The sequence below is a fragment of the Schistocerca gregaria genome, chromosome X, assembly GCF_023897955.1.
Source record: "Schistocerca gregaria isolate iqSchGreg1 chromosome X, iqSchGreg1.2, whole genome shotgun sequence".
NCBI classification, from domain to species: Eukaryota; Metazoa; Arthropoda; class Insecta; order Orthoptera; family Acrididae; genus Schistocerca; species Schistocerca gregaria.
The window spans coordinates 117794633-117815044 of NC_064931.1; the positions used below are offsets into that span (position 1 = coordinate 117794633).

The 20412-nt window shown below is 37.5% G+C and overlaps 1 pseudogene; it reads right to left on the bottom strand.

The window, feature by feature from the left end:
• Positions 1-19838: 19838 nt before the first annotated feature.
• LOC126299892 (5S ribosomal RNA) lies at positions 19839-19956 on the bottom strand (annotated as a pseudogene).
• Between the last annotated feature and the right edge of the window lie 456 nt (positions 19957-20412).

Sequence of the window (20412 nt, forward strand, 5' to 3'; positions counted from 1 at the left end):
TTATAGACTTAACTCAAAATCGACAGATATAAAGATAATTTTCGGTGTACCCCAAGGAAGTGTGATAGGACCGTTACTGTTTATAATATACACTATGCGATCAAAAGTATCCGGAAACCTGGCTAAAAATACCTTACAAGTTTGTGAAGCCCTCCATCGGTAATGCTGGAATTCAATATGTTGTTGGCCCACCCTTAGCCTTGATCACAGCTTCCACTCTCGCAGTCATACGTTCAATCAGGTGCTGGAAGATTTCTTGGGGAATAACATCCCGTTCTTCACGGAGTGCTGCACTGAGGAGAGGTATCGATGTCGGTCGGTGACGCCTGGCACGAAGTCGGCGTTCCAGAACATCCCAAAGGTGTTCTACAGGATTCAGGTCAGGACTCTGTGCAGGCCAGTCCATTACAGGGATGTTATTGTCGTGTAACCACTCCGCCACAGGCTTTGCATTATCAACAGGTGCTCGATCGTGTTGAAAGATGCAATCACCATCCCCGAATTGCTCTTCAACAATGGGAAGCAAGAAGGTGCTTAAAACAAGTATGCCTGTGCTGGGATAGTGTCACGCAAAACAACAAAGGGCGCAAGCCCCCTTCCGTGAAAAGCACGCGCTGGGAGAAGGCGTTCACCGGACATTCGCCACACCCACATCCTGCCACCGGATCGCCACATTGTGTACCGAGATTCGTCACTCCACACCACGATTTCCACTGTTCAGTCGTCGAAAATCTACGATCCTTACATCAAACGATGGGTCGTTTGGTATTCACCGGCGTGATGCGTGGCTTATGAGCAGCCGCTCGACCATGCAATCCAAATTTTCTCACCTCCCGCCTAACTGTCATAGTACTTGCAGTAGATCCTGATGCAGTTTGGAATTCCTGTGTGATGGTCTGGATAGATGTTACCCTATTTCACATTAAGACCCTCTTCAACTGTCGGCGGTCTCTGTCAGTCAACAGACGAGGTCGGCCTGTACGCTTTTGTGCTGTACGTGTTCCTTCACATTTCGTCTTCGTCATCACATCGGACACAGTGGAGCTAGGGCTGTTTAGGAGTGTGGAAATCTGGCGTATAGAAGTACGACACGAGTGACACCCAATCACCTGACCACGTTCGAAGTCCGTGAGCTCCGCGGAGCGCTCCATTCTGCTCTCTCACGATTTCTAATGGCTACTGAGGTCGCCGATATGAAGTACCTGGCTTTAGGTAGTAGCAAAATATACCTAATATGAAATATGTATGGTTTGGCGGGTGTCCGGATACTTTGGATCACATAGTGTATATAAATGATCTAGTAGAAAGCGTCAGATGCTCTCTAAGACTGTTCGCATATGGTGCGGTTGTCTATAAAAAAGTAGCAACGCCAGAAGACAGTGACGATTTGCAGAATGACCCTGAATGTAAATAAACGTAACATATTGCACATACATAGGAAAGGAAATCCACTACTGTATAGCTACACTACTGATGATAAAGCACTGGAAACACTATCTGCCGTAGAACATCCAGGAGTAACTATCAGGAGTGACCATTAGTATAAAACAAATATTGGGAAAAGCAGATGCCAGACTCAGATTCATAGGAAGAATCGTAAGGAAATGTAACTTATCGTCGGAGGAAGTGGCTTATAAGGCGCTTGTTCGATCCCTTCTTGAGTGATGTTTATCTATCTGGGATCCCTACCACATAGGACTGGCAGTAGAGATAGAGAAGATCAAACGAAGAGCGGCACGTTTCGTCATGAGATCGTTTAGTCGGCACGAAAGTGTTACGAAGATGCTCAACAAGTTCCGTTGTCAGACGTTACAAGAGAGGCGTTATGCATCACGGAGAGATTTACTGTTGAAATTTCGAGAGAGTGCTTTCCGGGAAGAGTCTGGCAAGCAGTAGCCCGGCTACATCGCATCACAGCAGCGGCCACGCAGCCAACGCAGACGTAGCGAGTACGACAGTACGGACGCTGCAGTCCATCTCTACATCTACATCTACATTTATACTCCGCAAGTCACCCAACGGTGTGCGGCGGTTGGCACGATCACACCGGCACAGAGCAACAGTCCACGCACGCAGACAGGCTGGACAGTGAAGGGGGAGGCGTATTTATAGCGATAAAAAGTGCAATAGTGTCGAAGGAAATTGACGGAGATCCGAAATGTAAAATAATTTGGGAACATCGGAAGTTCATTGAGGCTTTTTGTTTCAAATACTGAAGAATCAACAATCTTATTTGTTTTGTTTTGTTTGAGAAACATAAAAAATAAAGTGGGGTACATCAAACAATGTTTAGTTTTAATAATTTGTGTATTGAACTCGAAATTATTTCTACCACTCAACCTAGAGATTTCTGTAGTTTGTAATTCGTAGAACAATATTGGTATTTTAGGATTTTTTAATATTTTGTGTTCTAATTCAAGTTCACATTCAGGTCCATATTTGACAATACATACTCTAATTTCCATGCTCTCTACAACAAACTGGAAGAGCATTTTTTATTTCAAGACCTTCTTCATTATAATTAGCTCATCTCAGCATTGAATCTTCAGCACTTGAAACCCATGAAAAACGTATAGTGAAATTTTCTTCCCACCTCATTTCTATATAATCTTTAAAAAATCCTCCAAATACTACTAAATGCCAATGTACATCAGTTTCTTTATTCTTTTCACCATTATTAAGTATACACCCTTCCATATAAATTTTATCAGATAGAGATGAAGTTAAATTTAATAAATATGATGAAGGAATGAAAGGATGTTTCTTTCTTGATATGCTATTATCCCCATTTTTATAATTAAAAATCAAATAATTTTGTAATATAGTTATCAGTTTATTTCTTATCAGATTTTCCATCATATGTAGACTAATTTGATTCTTCAGCTTCATAATTTTGAAACTCATAGATGATTGAGCATGATATGGATCAATCCAGCCATATATATATATATATATATATATATATATATATATATATATATATATATATATATATATATATTTCAGTGCTTTTGGTAGGAATATTTAAATTCTTTTTACTTTACTCATTTACTGGAAAAGATAAATATGGTAGGTCCCAGTCTTTCATTTCTAAAGAAAAATTTTTCAATTTATTTGTGAAAACTATATTGTAAAATTTTTTTGGACCCAACTATAATATGAATTATCAAAACCAATCTATTTAACGAAAAATTTATCAATTTTCTCTTTTACAACTTTTTTTTACAAGATATATAACTGGAAATTTTGTTTTTTTGTAGTTCTTGTTCATAAAAAAATATTTTTTCATCGTTAAATTTATATTTAATTGGATATAAATACATAATATTACAATTTCAAAAATTTCTGTTAATCAGTTCGTTGTGAAGTCTTTTTCAAAAATTCCTTTTCATTTGTTGATTCAAACTTTTTCTCCTATTTTGTATTTTGGCTTGTTATTCTATATTGCAAACCTTTTTATAGTTTTTTTCACTAACTCCTATGGTTTCATTTTATTTGTTGAATGTTTTATGTTATTATATTCATCGTCTAGTATTATAACTAAATCAGCCTATTTTTAACTACCTTGAAGAACTAATTTTTTTTCCATATATTGTCTTTTAATGTTCTGTTATATCTCTCAACAACTTAACACTTTAATTCTGTAAAAGTTGTGTAGTGATTAATTTTATATTTTTTCTTGAAGATCTGTATTATAAAATTTTTTACCATTATCTGTTACTAAATTTCTTGTACATCTTTGCTTTAAATTTTTTTCCTCTTTGATCATTAACTGGAATGGCCCAAACAAATTTTGGAAACACATCAATAACAGTTAATAAGATTTTGTATCCTTCATTTATTTTGGAAATTCCTTTTAAGTTGTCAGAATGCATTTCTACTAGATCAGCTTGCCAGAATTCATGTATACCAAATGAAATAATATTTCTTCTTTTAAAATTTTTTCATGATTTCACTGATAATTTCTTTACAATTTGTATTGTTCAGGCACCCAACACTGAAATTTTTTTAAAAAAAATTACTTTATTTATTTATACAAACCTTATGAATACCTTCAATTCTTTTTTTCCATTATTGTTATTGTCCTATATGGATGATGTGTACTATGAGATTTTTTACACTGAAGACACCACGTGTCTTGGTATTATCTGAAAGGAGAAGCTTTGTACAATTAGGGTTATTCATTTTTATCAGATTAAAATTATTTTTACATCTACTGGAACAATATTAACCTCATCTTTTAATTTTACAGTTATGAAATTTGACTTATACAATATTCTTATGAATTGGTTAACAATAGTTATTTCTGAGGATTTTCAAATTCACTTAATGAAATATCAGTCATCAAATGATAATTCGAATCTATACTTTCACCAGTTACAACAACATATTACAGGATGAATACACACTCAGAATTATGTGTTTCAGTCTGTATCCAGTCATATGAGTAAATTCAGTTATTTGTTTAGTATATACCATATTTTGTAATACATAAAATTCATCTGAAGCTTAATTAAGTACTGATTCGACATTATTTACCATTATTGATAATCGTCTATAGCATATTTCTATTGTTAAACATGAGAGAATCTTGGTACATTCATCCTCAGTAACAAGGTTTCTGAATTCTTTTACCAGATATCCTTAATACACTACAGCTTTGTTATAAATTGCATCGCCCATACTTCTATTTTTTATCATTAGAACTAACACAGCTCTTAACAGTAACAAAAAATTCACCCTTTCATTACAAATTTATTCAATAAAATTTTCTATTTTTCAAAATAATTCTTTACAAAAATTCGATTTCAATTGTTTATTGATGCTTGATGCAAAAGCTGATTTTTCTTTTTTAAATGAATGTTTAATTCTAATGTTTAATTCTAACTGATTAGATAACTTTCCATATCAAAATTTGTGAAGGGATAATATGTTTTCTTGTTGTTTTTTGGAATAGTTGGTATTTTTTTCACTCCAGCGCTGGCTGAAACAGCCTTGATGCTGCCTCCAGTTCCCTTCTGCTCCATTGCAAAATTGTTCTTTATTCTTCTAATTTTGTATCACACCCCAGACGAATTAACTAGCAACAGCTAAATATGAAAGTGCAATCAACAATAAAGGAAGAATTCCTCTTTTATATTTTGTTCACCCAGAAACCAATTTTTCTTCTTTTATAAGACGTTTAATTATTTTTATCACAACAGGAGGGCTAATGTTATGAGTAAATTGCCAACAGTACCTTATCTCATTTTTTTTTTGAGCACCAGTTAAAAATTATCAGTACTTAAAAATTACGCATTATTTAGTTTAATTTTAATTCCTTTAGCTTTAATTTTGCCATTAGGTAGCAATCTGCAATCAATGCTGAATTTATTCATTATGTAGATTAAAATTTTAGAAATCGATAATAAATTAATGTTTGTATACTCCATTGAGTACATAGAATAGTAGTGTAAGGTGGGCAAATCCGACAGGATGGGTAAACCCGACTGTTCGCTATTTGTGAGAAACAGCAAAGTGGAGCGATTTCGCCACTATTAATGGACCACTGTGTATATCGAAAATGAATGCTCCAGAACTAGTTGCAATAATTTAATGTTTTTTAATATTTTACATGACAGGCAATTTTTCGGTTTATTGCTGTTAGCAAGTGACATCTGGTTGCAAGTGATGATAAAATTCCAGCCACAGTAAATTTTTCTTTAATGTCTTGGTAAGTATAACACTTTTTGTAGTTGCAAAACATAAAATCACACTTTTGTGCGATATTTTGGCAGTTCAGCTTTGACAGTTCTGTAAACATATAGCAGTGTAGTGAGGAGTTCTCAAAACTGAACTGTCAAAATATCTGACAAGAGTTTATTTTTCTGTTTTGTAACTAGAAAAAGCATTATACCTATCAAGATATGAGATAAAAAAATACTATAGTTGCAATATGGTCATAAGTTCCAACTAGATGTCATCTGTTAATGGAAATTAGACAAATCAGGACAGTGGTGTAAAATACTAAAAAATGTATTACTATTTGTCATATATTCATTTTCATTACATTTTATAAAATTAGTTTTGATTAAAAAATTTTGGATCAAAATTTATAAAATACTATTATTTAAAAAAATGATAATCGTAAACCATTTTAATTGATGTTCATACTTAATTTTCTTTTAGCAAACATTAATTCTCTTACTGCTGTTGCTGCCTAATTTTTCTCCTAATGAAGCATCTTCAGTGTGAATTCTTTATTTTGCAGGTAAATGATGTTCTTCATCTGATTCATGTTCTTTTTCCCAATTGTTTACTATCTCTATAAAAATAATATCCTTTTTGCAAGCGTTGACTAATTTGTTTATTCCTTGTTTATCTCTAACTAATTTTTCTTCTAATACTTTTCCTGAATGACAATAATCATTACTAGGAAGATGCAAAACAAACAATAACTTAATAATTAAAGTATTTACTAAATCATTACCATACCTCTCTGATTTTCAAAAAGTGTGAGGTAAATAGTTAAAAAATTTGCTCCAATAATGAACACCTTTTGAATTATTTATAAAACAATCATTAGGTTTATTTGTTAATATTTTTGTTATTTCAACTTTTCATTATAATAATTTTTAAACCAACTAATTTTTCTCTATGGATTACTGTTAATTTGTCGATTAAATATCTATCATTCATCCACAAATATTCAGTTGGTTTTTTACCAAGCCTTAACCTACTTTTATCTATGCTTGAGTCTGAATCTACTGATTATTATTTAACATAAATTCCAACAATTTCTTTTATGAAATTATTATATTTAATGCCACTCTCTTATTTTATTTTATTTGGATTCTTTTCAGGATATGATGCTTTGTAATGAAATAATACACCTGCACAATTTGATACATCACCAGCATTAAAGTCTTTACCCATAACATCCATAATAATCTGTGCTTTGTTAAAACATTGAATAAGCCTTCAGTATCTTCATATGTCCTTTCACTGACTGTTAATTTATCTCCATCAAATTTTACTTGTAATTTACCAAACAATTTAAATGTGCCATTAGATCTTAATCCAAAAACTTGATCTTCACGAAGACTAATATATTCTAGCATTATTTGACTTATGTTTATTATTTTACAATTTAGTTCTTCATATTTTAATATATTTCTGCTTTATAAGCTATTTATTACAATTTTTAACAAATTATTTATTTCTAAATTACTTAATGTACACTCTCAATAATATTTCTTAAGTGGTGGTATGTGATTAAATTTTTGTAAACAAATGTGATTAGAAGTGTATGGAACCATTTGTTGTTCAGCATCTCTAATTTATTCTATATCATTCAACACATCATCACCTAAACCTACAATTCCACATTTAACATTTTGTTTTGTGTCAATGACAGGTTCATCTTATTTTTTTAAATTATTCTTATTCTGTTCTTGGTTGCCTCTTCCACTTTTAAAATATAATTTTAATTTTTCTTTCATCTATCTATTTTGTTTAGCTTTTTTAATAAATTCAGAATTATATGTCACAAACCTTTAGTAAAAACTATAATAATTCATTTTTTAAAGATTAATGTTTTAGGTTTTTATGTGTTTTATATTTTTAGGATTTCTAATTTTTTATAATTTCATATCTTATGTAGTTAAAAAATCTTTAATTCAGATCTCACTACTTACCTTTCTTAATTTTTCTTGTCACATCTATTGCAATAAATCGAAATTTGCAGCACATTCATTTAAAGTAACTGCATTTTAAATCGCCACCAAGAAACTCATTCTATATATGATTTAAATGTGTATAATCATGTCTAAATTTATTTAAATATTTGGATTATCTCTAAATAAATGTCTTGGTATTTTTGAAAATGTTGAGGTAAATAAAAAACAATTTATTTCTTTGTTTTACCATATCTTTAACTCTATCTGAATTTCAAGAATTAAATCATCAAATGTAACAACTGAATTATTTGTACATTCACCTAATGATGTAATTTCATCACTATTGTCAATGAAATTAGCTAAGCTGAACACTATCTAATTTTATCAAACTTTTTAAATTTTTTTTATAAATTCCATATATTTCAGTTGATATAAGCTTTTAGAATAAATATATAAATGATTAATTTTATCTCAGTTTAAATGTCATTTTAATATACCTCCTTGGTCCGATTAGAGAACATGGTATAGATTTGGGTAAAAGTTTATTTTATTGTTTTTTGGTTTTTTTCTGGAATCCTTATTTTTGATTACCAATCAGTTATAAGCAATAATTTTTGTTGATAGTAGATGAGATGTTCATTTCAATTAAAAAGTAATTCACTAGTTCTAAAAAAATATTATCTGTTCTGGTAACACATGCGCAAAGGAGATTGGTTCCATGATCCGATTAACATTTTTTCTGGTTTCCCTCCTATAGTTCTAGCCAATTATCATTTGGAATGGAATACCAAGAAAACTGACGATTCCTCCTTCAGTCAATTTCATCATGCAAGATGGTGTACCATTGTGTGCCCCTTCATAACAACTGCATTACTGCAACCCACATTCATTTGAACCTGCTTACTACATCCACTGTATTCATGTCCAGGTGTCATCTACGATTTTCACCTCCCAAGTTTCTCTCCATTACCAAGTTGATGATTGCTTGACGCCTCACCTGTCAACCGATCCTTTTTTTTAGTCAAGCTAGGCCATATATTTCTTTATACTGTATTCGATACCAATCAGGTTTCTATAAACATCGAAGCACAACATCTGCTCTGATAAAGGTGACAGATGACCTGAAACTTGCTATGGGCAGACAAGAAGCGACTATCATTTGCGTCTTAGATTTCAGCAAAGCATTTGATACTGTCGATTTCGACATCTTACTGGCCAAACTTAGCGGTCTAAATTTCTCACCAAGTGCAGTGCAATGGTTTCGCTCATAGATGATATCTCGTCAGCAACGCGTCCTATCTGGGAATACAAAATTACAATGGCGGCAGGTAGTGTCAGGCGTTCCCCAAGGCTCAGTATTAGGTCCTATACTCTTCTCTCTGTATGTCAACGATGTGTCATCAGTTCTGACCCATTGCGAATACCATATGTATACTGATGACCTTCAGTTGTATCTAAGTGCGAAACCAAGCAATCTCAAGAAAGCTATTGAAAATTTCAATACTGACCTCGATGCACTGTCAAAATGGGCACAGGACATAGGTCTAAAACTAAACCCATCTAAAACCCAAGCGGTACTTGTTGGTCACTCTAAGCTCATTAGCCCAAAACATCGGGAATCCGTATCACCTCTTATCCTAAATGGAACAAATATTAACTTCTCTCCCTGAGCAAAGAGTTTGGGAGTAGTAATAGATGAAAATCTAAATTTGACAGAGCACGTAACTGCAGTGTGCAAAAAAGCATCAACATCCCTTCATGTCCTACAAAAATATAAAAAACTCTTCCCTTTCGATCTGAAAAAGAAATTAGTACAAACGCTTATACTCCCAATCATTGACTACAGCGATATTATCCTACAAGGCCTCTCTCAGGAAAATTCCCGACGTCTAGAACTGGTCATGAGTGCCTGCGTCCGATATATCTGTGACGTTCGGCTTTTTGATCACATTTCACCAGCATATGCAAAATTGTTCTGGCTGCGTGCAGACAAACGTAGAGATTTCCATACACTCTGTCTCATCTACTGCCTTATAAATGTAAACTGTCCCTCATATCTCTCCTCGTCCCTAACGCTCATGTCGGAACAACATGACAGAAACTCACGTTCCCATTATAATAAAATCCTCTCCGTTCCACTGCATCGCTCAGTCACCTTCTCGAAGTCCTTTACAGTAGCGGGATCCCGATTCTGGAATAACCTCCCTCGTTATGTTACAGAACTTAAAAACATGTCCAGCTTCAAAAAAACAGTTAATGACGTATCTACTTAAGCAACAGTAATGCCTTCCCCTGTACATGAATGCACTTCACCTCATTACTTCCCTCTTTCCCCCTTCTTAAATCTCCATTCCCCAAAACACGCTAAACTAGTAAACATCTACTTTACACACCAAGATATTATGTACATCTGCACAAACCTTCATTACTATTGCCAATCCTTCTCATGTTTGTCATTATTTTTTACTGTTATTATTACTGCTTTTATCATAATCTGTATGTATAGCACCTGTTGTAAAAATACTGCCGCATTTACTTTATTAGGTCTTAGTCACTATTCTTTATTCATATTGTAACTAGAGTAATCTAATTTTCTCATTTAAACTATTGTCATGATGTGATTCTGATGTGTGAAGTGCTGCATGTGTGGAACACTGGTCCGATGTAAGAGAGGGCCTGATGGCCCTAATCTGATCAGGTTAAATAAATAAATTAAGTGCCTCTTTATTATTCTATTCATCTTTATAACCTTCAGCATTCTTCCATACCATCACGTTTCGAAAGCTTCTGTTCTCTTGTCCGAACTCCTTATCGTGAACGTTTCACTTCCATACAGGTCTACACTCTAGATCTTCAGAAAAGACTACCTAACTTTAAAGATTTTGTTAACAAACTCCTTTTTTTCATAAATGCTTTTTTCTTGCTATTACCAGTCGGAATTTTATATCCTTCCTACTCCAACCAACATAATTATTTTGCTGAACAGATAGCAAAATTCATCCATTACTTTTAGTGTTGCATTTCCTAATCTAATTCTCTCAGTGTAGAGTAATTTAATTAGCTTACATTCTATTATTCTTATTTTACTTTCGCTGATGTTCATATGACTGGAAGAGGAGTCGTACAGATTCGTCCCAGGCATGTTTAGTCAGCATGTAAGCATTTCACAAATGCTCAGCGATCTCCAATTGAATACGCTACAGGAAAGACGTTCAACATGTGTAGGATTACTGTCTCCCGCAAACATCTAACGTACTGATTATCACAGTTAAAATTATAGAAATTTAGGCTTACATATAGATGTACCTACAGTAGTTCCTAGATTGGAATAAAATGAGAGGGGTTGGGAAGTATTGCTGGTACATTATATACTTGTCTATTGAAGCAAATGATGTATTACTTCTCACACTGGACGCAGAAGAATATTTTTACTGTAGTTTTCGTGCCACTCACATCCTACATTGACTTATCTTTCTCACTGGGTCCCGTGATCATTTCTTCGTGCTACATTTACACTTGTTTTTGTGTTTGCACGTATTTTGTCTAAAGAGAACCCTATGAACGAGTCCAGTGCTGTCTATCACCCGAGATCAGCTTATACACTGCGTATCTAGATACCAACTGGGCCAATGTAGGGTGTTCTAGCGACCCACACAAGTATCTACATCCAGACGACTTGTTTGGTATAACAGTAGTAAATTATATTCACAAACCTTAGAATCCATCTATTAGTGAAAACCGTATCAAAATTCTTATAGAATTTCCTTGGATTAGCCTTCATATATTGACAGAAAAACGCTGTGGGAGGAGTTTAATTAAGAGTATGTATAGATACACCCCTCGGCTAAACCTAGGGGACTTCTTGATGGGTAACTTCTTGGATGGGTAACTTCTTGATGGGTAACACGAAAAGTAGCATTTTTGGATTACAATAACACAGCATCAAAGGTTTATTACTTAACGTGTAAAACTTTACTATACGTATAAAGATTTTATGAGTTGATGAGAAAATAATTGTAATATTTAATGTAGTCAACACGATTTCTTAATATGGCCAATAGAAACTATTTTCTTTAAAAAAAAGTCATATCCACGCAAAAATCAGTACTTCCATTTCAAAAGTAATGCTGTAATGGTAATGTTGACAAAGTCTAGGGGTTCTTTCCAATTGGTAGTAGTATAATTATTACTAAAAAATACGTATTTTTCTATAAAAATACTCTAGTATTTTGAAACAATTTTTATTTTTAAATTTGACTTCTGAATTTCCCGGTGAAATGCAATGGTCGCGTAACCTTGCTATGATGTCTCTACTCAGTAAGATGCTTGTCAGAGTCTATAAATCTTAAGAAATTTGGTTAGTTCCCAGAAATGTCTTGTTAGGAAATACAATTATAAAATTATCCGAAAATTATTTTGCCAAGCCTCAAGAACTGACGAATCCGCATCTTGCGACAGTAAGTGGGCTATATATTTTTATTGGTCTCTGTCTGGCTGATATGAAGTACGGAAGGAGTCGACTTTCAATGAAATCGACTTATTACAAACTGATAAAATTCCGTTAACCATTTTTTAATCTCAGCTACATTACAAACTGAAGTTCCATGCGTTTGACCGAATGCCACTCGAAACATGACGCACTGAACGTGAGGATTTGAGAGGTAAATACTGACTGTATGTCAGCTGGCTACGAAAAATTCAGCCAAATCAACCCATACTCCCAAACACAGTAATAACGTCTACATGTTTTACGATTATAAGAGTACCCGCACCACACTATTAAAATAAAGATTTCTTACGAGTCAAATGGCTCTGAGCACTATGGGACTTAACATCTGAGGTCATCAGTCCCCTAGAACTTAGAAGTACTTAAACCTAACTAACCTAAGGACATCTCACACATCCATGCCCGGGGCAGGATTTGAACCTGCGACCATAGAAGTCGCGCGGTTCCAGACTGAAGCGCCTAGAAGCGCTCGGCCACCGTGGTCAGCGACGTCACACACATCCATGCCCGAGGCAAGATTCGAACCTGCGACTGTAGTGGTCACGCGGTTCCAGACTAAGATTTCTTATGAGGGCGTACTGAAAAGTAAGACGTCCGAATGTTTTGTGTGAAAACTCTTCAGGCTTTTTAAATGAAAAATACGTTATGAACATTCTACATCTTTATTCTTCGTGTCTACGTATAGTCACCCTGTCGACGAACACGTTTCTCCCAATGAGAGGTCCGTTAACCGAAATGAAGTCCGCGAAGGTGTCATTTATGTTTTTGGAACATACGGAAATCGGATGGGGCCAAGTCGGGACTGTATGGAGAACGATCGATGACAATGACTCCAAAGAGTCAGATTGCTGGAGATGTCGCAGTGCTCTTGTGTTCTCTGTCATCGTCATGCCGAAGGAGAGGGCGCTCCATGCATGGAAGATCTCTTTGGATTCTAAACTCGATTACAGGACGCTGTTTCTCACGTACCGATGTACACTACTAGCCATTAGAATTGCTACACCAAGAAGGAATGCAGATGATAAACAGATTTTCATTGGAAAAATATATTGTACTAGAACTGACATGTGATTATATTTTGAAGCAATTTGGGTGCATAGATCCTGAGAAGTAAGTACCCAGAACAACAACCTCTGGCCGTAATAACGGCATTGAATCAAACAGAGCTTGGATGGCGTGTACAGGTACAGCTGGCCATGCAGCTTCAACTGGATACCACAGTTCATCAAGAGTAGTGACTGGCGTATTGTGACGAGCCAATTGCTCGGCCAATATTGACGAGACGTTCCCAATTGGTGAGAGATCTGGAGAATGTGCTGGCCAGGGCAGCTGTCGAACATTTTCTGTATCCAGGAAGGCCCGTACAGGACCTGCAACATGCGGTCGTACATTATCCTGCTGAAATGTAGGGTTTCGCAGGGATCGAATGAAGGGTAGAGCCACGGGTCGTAACACACCTGAAATGTAACGTCCACTGTTCAAAGTGCCGTCAATGCGAACAAGAGGTGACCGAGGCATGTAACCAATGGCACCCAATACCATCACGCCGGGTGATACGCCAGTATGGCAATGACGAACACTCGCTTCCAATGTTCGTTCACCGCGATCTCGCCAAACACGAATGTGAGCATCATGATGCTGTAAACGGAACCTGGATTCATCCGAAAAAATGACGTTTTGCAATTGGTGAACCCAGGTTCGTCTTTGAGTACACCATCGCACGCGATCCTGCCTGTAATGTAGCGTCAAGGGTAACCGCAGCCATAGTCTCCGAGCTGATAGTCCATGCTGCTGCAAACGTCGTCGAACTTTTCGTGCAGATGGTTATTGTCTTGCAAACGCCACCATCTGTTGACTCAGGGATCGAGACGTGGCAGCACGATTCGTTACAGCCATGCGGGTAAGATGCCTGTCATCTCGACTGCTAGTGATACGAGGCTGTTGGGATCCAGCATGGCGTTCCGTATTACCCCACTGAACCCACTGATTTCCTGTTCTGCTAACAGTCATTGGATCTCTACCAACGCGAGCAGCATTGTACCGATAGGATAAACCGCAATCGCAATAGGCTACAATCCGACCTTTATCAAATTCGGAAACGTGATGGTACGCATTTCTCCTCCTTACACGAGGCATCACAACAACATTTCGCCAGGCAACGCCGGTCAACTGGTGTTTGGGAACGAGAAATCGGTTGAAAACTTTCTTCATGTCAGCACGTTCTAGGTGTCGCCGCCGACGCCAACTTTGTGTGAATGCTCTGAAAAGCTAATCATTTGCATATCACAACATCTTCTTCCTGTCGGTTAAATTTCGCGTCTGTAGCACGTCATCTCCGTGGTGTAGCAATTTTAATGTCCAGTAGTGTAATTACGTTACACTCCGCCATATTACCCGATACAGTTCGGAGCCCTCCGGCGGTAGAAGGCTGGAAATATGTAGCCATAAAGAATATAGATGTAGAATGTTAATAAAATTTGTTATATTCAAAAAAGTTTTAAGATTTTTGGCGTCGATAAATCGCTGGCGTTAATTTTTAGGACACTCTCGTATTTTAAAATTTTATGGTGCTGACCCGTAGGCTGCAGGGTAGATGGTCTGGCCGTGGATACCAATCGTCTACGTTTCTCCGAATTCTCAGGGAAATTGCAGCACCATTCAGATGCTGCAGACGCTCTCAGATAGACGCGTTTCCTGTGTGCCGGCCCTGGAAGTTACGTGTGTGGTAGCCTCTCGCTCGTTGCCTCTCGCGCTGTCTCTGTTTGCGCAGTGAGTCACAACATCTGCCGCTGTTTGTCCGGATTCTGTTAAACTGGACCAATATACTGCTTGCAAGGCTATAGCTCGGCCCTGGAAATCATGATTCGTGGAACCAATAATGCCCAGCGGAAGTTTCATAAAACCGTGTCAATTTTCGAATTTCATTATGATCTTATGGTGATTGTTTTCAATGATTGTTATGAGTTAAGCTATGAGGTAGCAGTAGGCCGGCATGCCCTCGCGCTTTACAATACGATAAACGTGATTTATCCTTGATAACAGAAGAGTTGTTAGCAGCACTTGTTCTCGCGTATTTTCAGCTGCTTCTAAAAACTGTCAGAAAGTGTATAAATCCAACCGTATTTCACATGCGAAACTAGGATAGTGCGAACACTTTCTCCACATCGTGATACACACTTTTAACGGTTTTATTTATAGTTTACAGTTCTTCGTGAAAACTCAGTTTCACAGGAGAGACAGATAATCAGGTCCTAATATTTCGTACTACTCTGCATGATGAAGCAAATCTTCTGGGAGCATTTCTGACTGCTGTGGACAAACTGTGTGACAAGATGTCATGGATTAACCAGAATATCCTTATATATGTCTCGTTTGATTCAAGCAGCATGCGCTCTGGGTCTCCTATACGTTTGACACATCTCTGATGTGTGCTTATTTTCATTGTGACGAGTCAAATATGTAAATATTACGTATTAAATATCACCGCCGCAGACGAATTCTGTTACTACAGTTTCTCAGCGAGCTCATCTTCTTGTCAAATGCCAGTGAAGTAAAATTCTAATCAGTATTGGTGTAATAAAAAGAGGCTACGTCTGATTACTTAGAAACAGATTTCACGGAGTGATGGAGGGCGGTTGTGACGTGGCAATAGTTTACCGTTGAAGTAACAGTCACCGATTCCAACACAAGTTAGTATTGTACAAATGGCTTGAAGTGCGAAGCGTTTTACAATACGGAGGAACAGGGCAGATTCTGTTATATGACGCTTCGTTGGATAGGAACATTCATGATATGGTTGTTTTACGCGTAGCAATAAAATCTTTACAGCATTGTTCACTGTTCACAAGATGTTCAATTCAGCGGTTCTGATACCGCACTGGGTAGAAAACGACCTAGAAATGCAGCAAAGTCAGAATAAAATTAGTACCCTATGAGCGCTCGGGTTATTCGTCAGCTGTAGTGGGGTTGTTGCTGGACACTAGTTGTTGTAAATGTAGAAGATGGAGGTGCTCATCGTATTGATATATTATAACATATGCGGTACAGACTAGACTTCGTCCATGTTCCTTACTGTAAGATGAATTTGTGAAGACCATGAGCGTAGTCTGTATTGCTGTATTCCGTCAAACCTCCGAGGATGCGCCCAATCCTAGATACCGGTTCGGTTAATGGCAAATAACAGTTAATATGAATGAAAAACATACGACATTCGTGTAATATTCTACAGTATGTATTATTTAACCAACTGGCTTTAGACTGCTAGGCCACCAATAGGTACGACGATACAGCAATGTTTCAGAGAAAGAAAGTAAATCGAGTAAAATTTCTTCTCTGAACAAGTGTTATAGTTTGTTATGAAGTTCATTAAGTCAGTGTATTACGTACTCCATCAGACATACTCGTATGGCGTAACGCGGAGCGCACTAGCTTGCGAGACCTGAAGGTCGAATCGGCGTGGTGAATCAGTTACCGTGGATGGTGAGCGGGACAATTTGGTTTTTAGGCAGTTTCTCAAAGTCATTTAGGGAAATGCTGTGCTGGTTCCCAATTTGCACCTCACACAACACGATACACAAACAGTGAAAATACGATCATACACAGAATAAAGTTTACACAGCTAACATAGAGGCGGCGCACAGAGCATGCCGCCCTTAGGTAACTGATGACAGCGACGACAGGAAGAGCATCCGAACGCAAAGTTAAATAAAATAAATTTGATAAATATTTGGTATAACAGACTCCGTATTAGGTGGGGATAACGTGAAGAAGAAGAATACGTTTCATCAAAAATGGTTCAAATGGCTCTGAGCACTATGGGACTTAACATCTATGGTCATCAGTCCCCTAGAACTAAAATACAAATAGTTTAACTTAAATTTTTATCGAAATAATTCTTCTCGCTTTGGTCTTATATCGAACTTTTATAATTATCGTATTTTACTGACAATTTCATCTTGCTTTTCAAATACTGTTAGCGATAGTGCTTCCTGTCAATAAGTCTTGATAATTATCCTAAAAACGTACATTTCTTAGGGATGTATGTGGTAGACTTATACATTATATTCTATAGATGTGTAGTGCTAAATTACAATATTCCCTGCTTACTATATATTCTGTAGGTGTGCAGTACTGAATTACAATGTTTCATGGTACAAACTTTTATTTTATATTATTATATTTTTCAGTAGCTGAACGTTTATAGAGATAGCTTCTGCAGTAATAGTGCCGAGTTGCAATGCTTTCTAATAATAATACTACAAACTTTCAATTTATACTATTCTGCATTTTGTGGTATTTATTCTAGTCATTCGTTGTTGGCCTACGTCGTCGAAAATCTTCAAGTGTCAACTTTGAGATAATGTCTGTTAGAGTGTTTAATGTTCGTCAATATTCAGTGTGTTTGACTATATTGTATAATCTTTGGTTTGCAAGTAAGTTGATGACATTCGCCTGTCTTGTGTCCCTGTAATTTCTACACTGTAGAACCAAATGCTCTGGGGATTCTTCTTGCCCACATGTGCATGATGTTGTCTGCTTTTGGCTCATGCGTTGTAGATGTGTTGGATACGGACCATACCCAATAAGAAATGAACTTTCCACGGCTTGGACATATGTGGTTCATCCTTAGGCTCTCCCTGATTTTGGGGAATATTCTATACACCCGTCGCCCCTTGTCAGTTGATTCCCATTCTGTTTTCCAGGAGTCAATCCGCCACCGTTTTAGGTGGTGCTTGTCTTCGACTGGTGCAGATGTTATTGCAGTTATCTTAAGCCAGTACGTCGCAGCTCGAAATTTAATTGTGATGTCTATGAGGTAAATAGCTCGCACCACACATAGAACATCCACTGAAGTGGTACCAAATGCTTCAGGTAGAACACTCCTTTGAGCGCGTGCGACGGCTGTTTTGTTCGGGACAGCGGACAGACGATGGGCCCATGTGCCGGCTGTAAAGCTTTGTATCGACTCAAAGAGAGCAGAGAGATATGTTTTTGTTGTTTTTAGTGAGACTGCATTGTTCTGTATTAAATCGTGCTAGTTTGTGTAAAAAAAATTCTGCTTTTTCTGTTAAAATATTGATACGCTCATTAAAGTTATGTCGTTCATCAACGTGCACCTCCATGTATCGTGTGACTGTTGTTCTTTTGATGTTGGTGTCCAGAAGTTTAATGGAAAGGTCTCTCTCCGCATAACTTTTCATTAAAATGTATGTGGTTTGGTTTTTGCTGCCGAGAGTTTGTGTTGGTTGCACCATTGTAAAACTGGACAGTGCACTACTGGCCCTTTCCTCCAACTACAATGTTATCTCTGCTGAAATTACGACAAGTAAATCATCAGCGTAGGCCACTATACCATCAGTACTATTGTCAGCGTCCATATCTGTAGGTATGGCTCAGTGCTGATGTCCCAGAAGATGGATCGCACATTATTCCCTGTGGGCAAGGATGGTAAACAGGGGACTTGTCGATACCAGAGCATAAAATCTTAACGAATTTCATTTCGTGTATTCAGTTTGACAATAATTAAGCCTTGCCGACTGCAGGTTTCAGCAGTTGAGAGGAAACGTGTAGCTGGCCACAGTTTAGCAGGTTGGAGTAATCGGCCAATCGCTCGACATTTCAATAGGAGCGACGCCACTATTCGACGATGTTGGCAGAATGGATGAACCATGGCCGAACACAGAGTCAAGAAGGAAGCGGTCGGTCTACAGAGACGAAGGAACGTGAGGGCCGAGCAGTCGTCAGAGAGGCACTCAGAGTCCCGGATTCGTCATTATCATCGATCCAACGTTCAACTAGTGTTTCAGTAACCACACGGACCATTAATAGGCTGCTGACAGAAAGGGTGTTGAGATTCGGCCTTTGATTTTCTAGACTGGAGTAGAATGGTCTTCAGTGAAGAGTCCCACTTCGAACTGAGCCCTGATGACCAGTACAGACGTGTCTGGACACTCCCCGGATAGGGGTGAGATACAAACCTGACTGTTGCCTCCCATACGGACCGACAAACGGCAGTGATGGTCTGGGGTGCCATTTTATTTCATAGTAGGAACCCTTTGGTTGTCATTCGCAGCACCCCTTACAGCACAGCGGTACATCGACGATATTCTACGCCCCGTTTTGTTGCCCTTCATGGCAAGCCATCCTGGGCTTACATTTCAGCAAGATAATGTCCGCCCAAGGTTTCTACTGCTTGTCCAAGTTTTTGCCAAACCCTACCTTGGCCAGCAAGGTCGCTGGATCTCTCCCCACTTGAGAACATTAAGAGCATTACGGTCAGGGCACTCCAACCATCTCGGGATTTTGACGATATGAAGCGCCAATTGGACAGAACGTAGCACGAAAGCCCTCAGGAGGACATCCAACAACTTTATCAGTCAGTGTCATGCCGAATAACTACTTTCACAGGGACCAGAGGTAGACCACCGCGTTATTGACTTGTTCAATTTCGCAAGCCCTTTCTCTTGAATAAGCACTCCGTCTTCAGGCCACAAGTGGCCCATCGGGGCCATCCGACCGCCGTGTCATCCTCAGCTGATGATGCAGATAGGAGGGGCGTGTGGTCAGCACACCGCTCTCCCGGTCGTTACGATGGTTTTCTTTGACCGGAGCCGCTACTGTTCGGTCGAGTAGCTCCTCAGTTGGCATCAAGAGGCTGCGTGCACCCCAAAAAACGGCAACAGCGCATAGTGTTCCGGATGGTCACCCATCCAAGTGCCGACCACACCCGACAGCGCTTATCTTTGGTGATCTGACGGGAACCGGTGGATCCACTGCGGCAAGGCCGTTGCCCTTTCTCTTGAATAAATCATCAAAATTATTGAAATTGTAATCATTTGTTTGTCTGTACATGTACATCACATCTACCGATTTTCATCCCATTCTAAAATCCTTCGTGGTGCGTCGTTTTCTTTTTGTGACTTAGAATGTATTTCGCGCAGCAGTTAGTCAATAATTTTTCACCACTATCACCTATACTGAGACAATTCAATGGTATAAAACTATTCACACTACAGAATATACAGGGTGTCCGAAAAGTCTTTCCCTGATTACATAAATTGATAACTCAGGCTAGAAGTAAGATACATATATGAAGCTGGTGTCTAATTGTTTACAAACTATCAAAGTTTTTTTCACACATCAGTAAACTTCCACATGAACACCCTTGGTAGCACGTAGCACATCTAGGCGATATTCAATTTCCGTCCACACTTTAGCCAGCATCACTGGAGGGATCGATTCAACGAC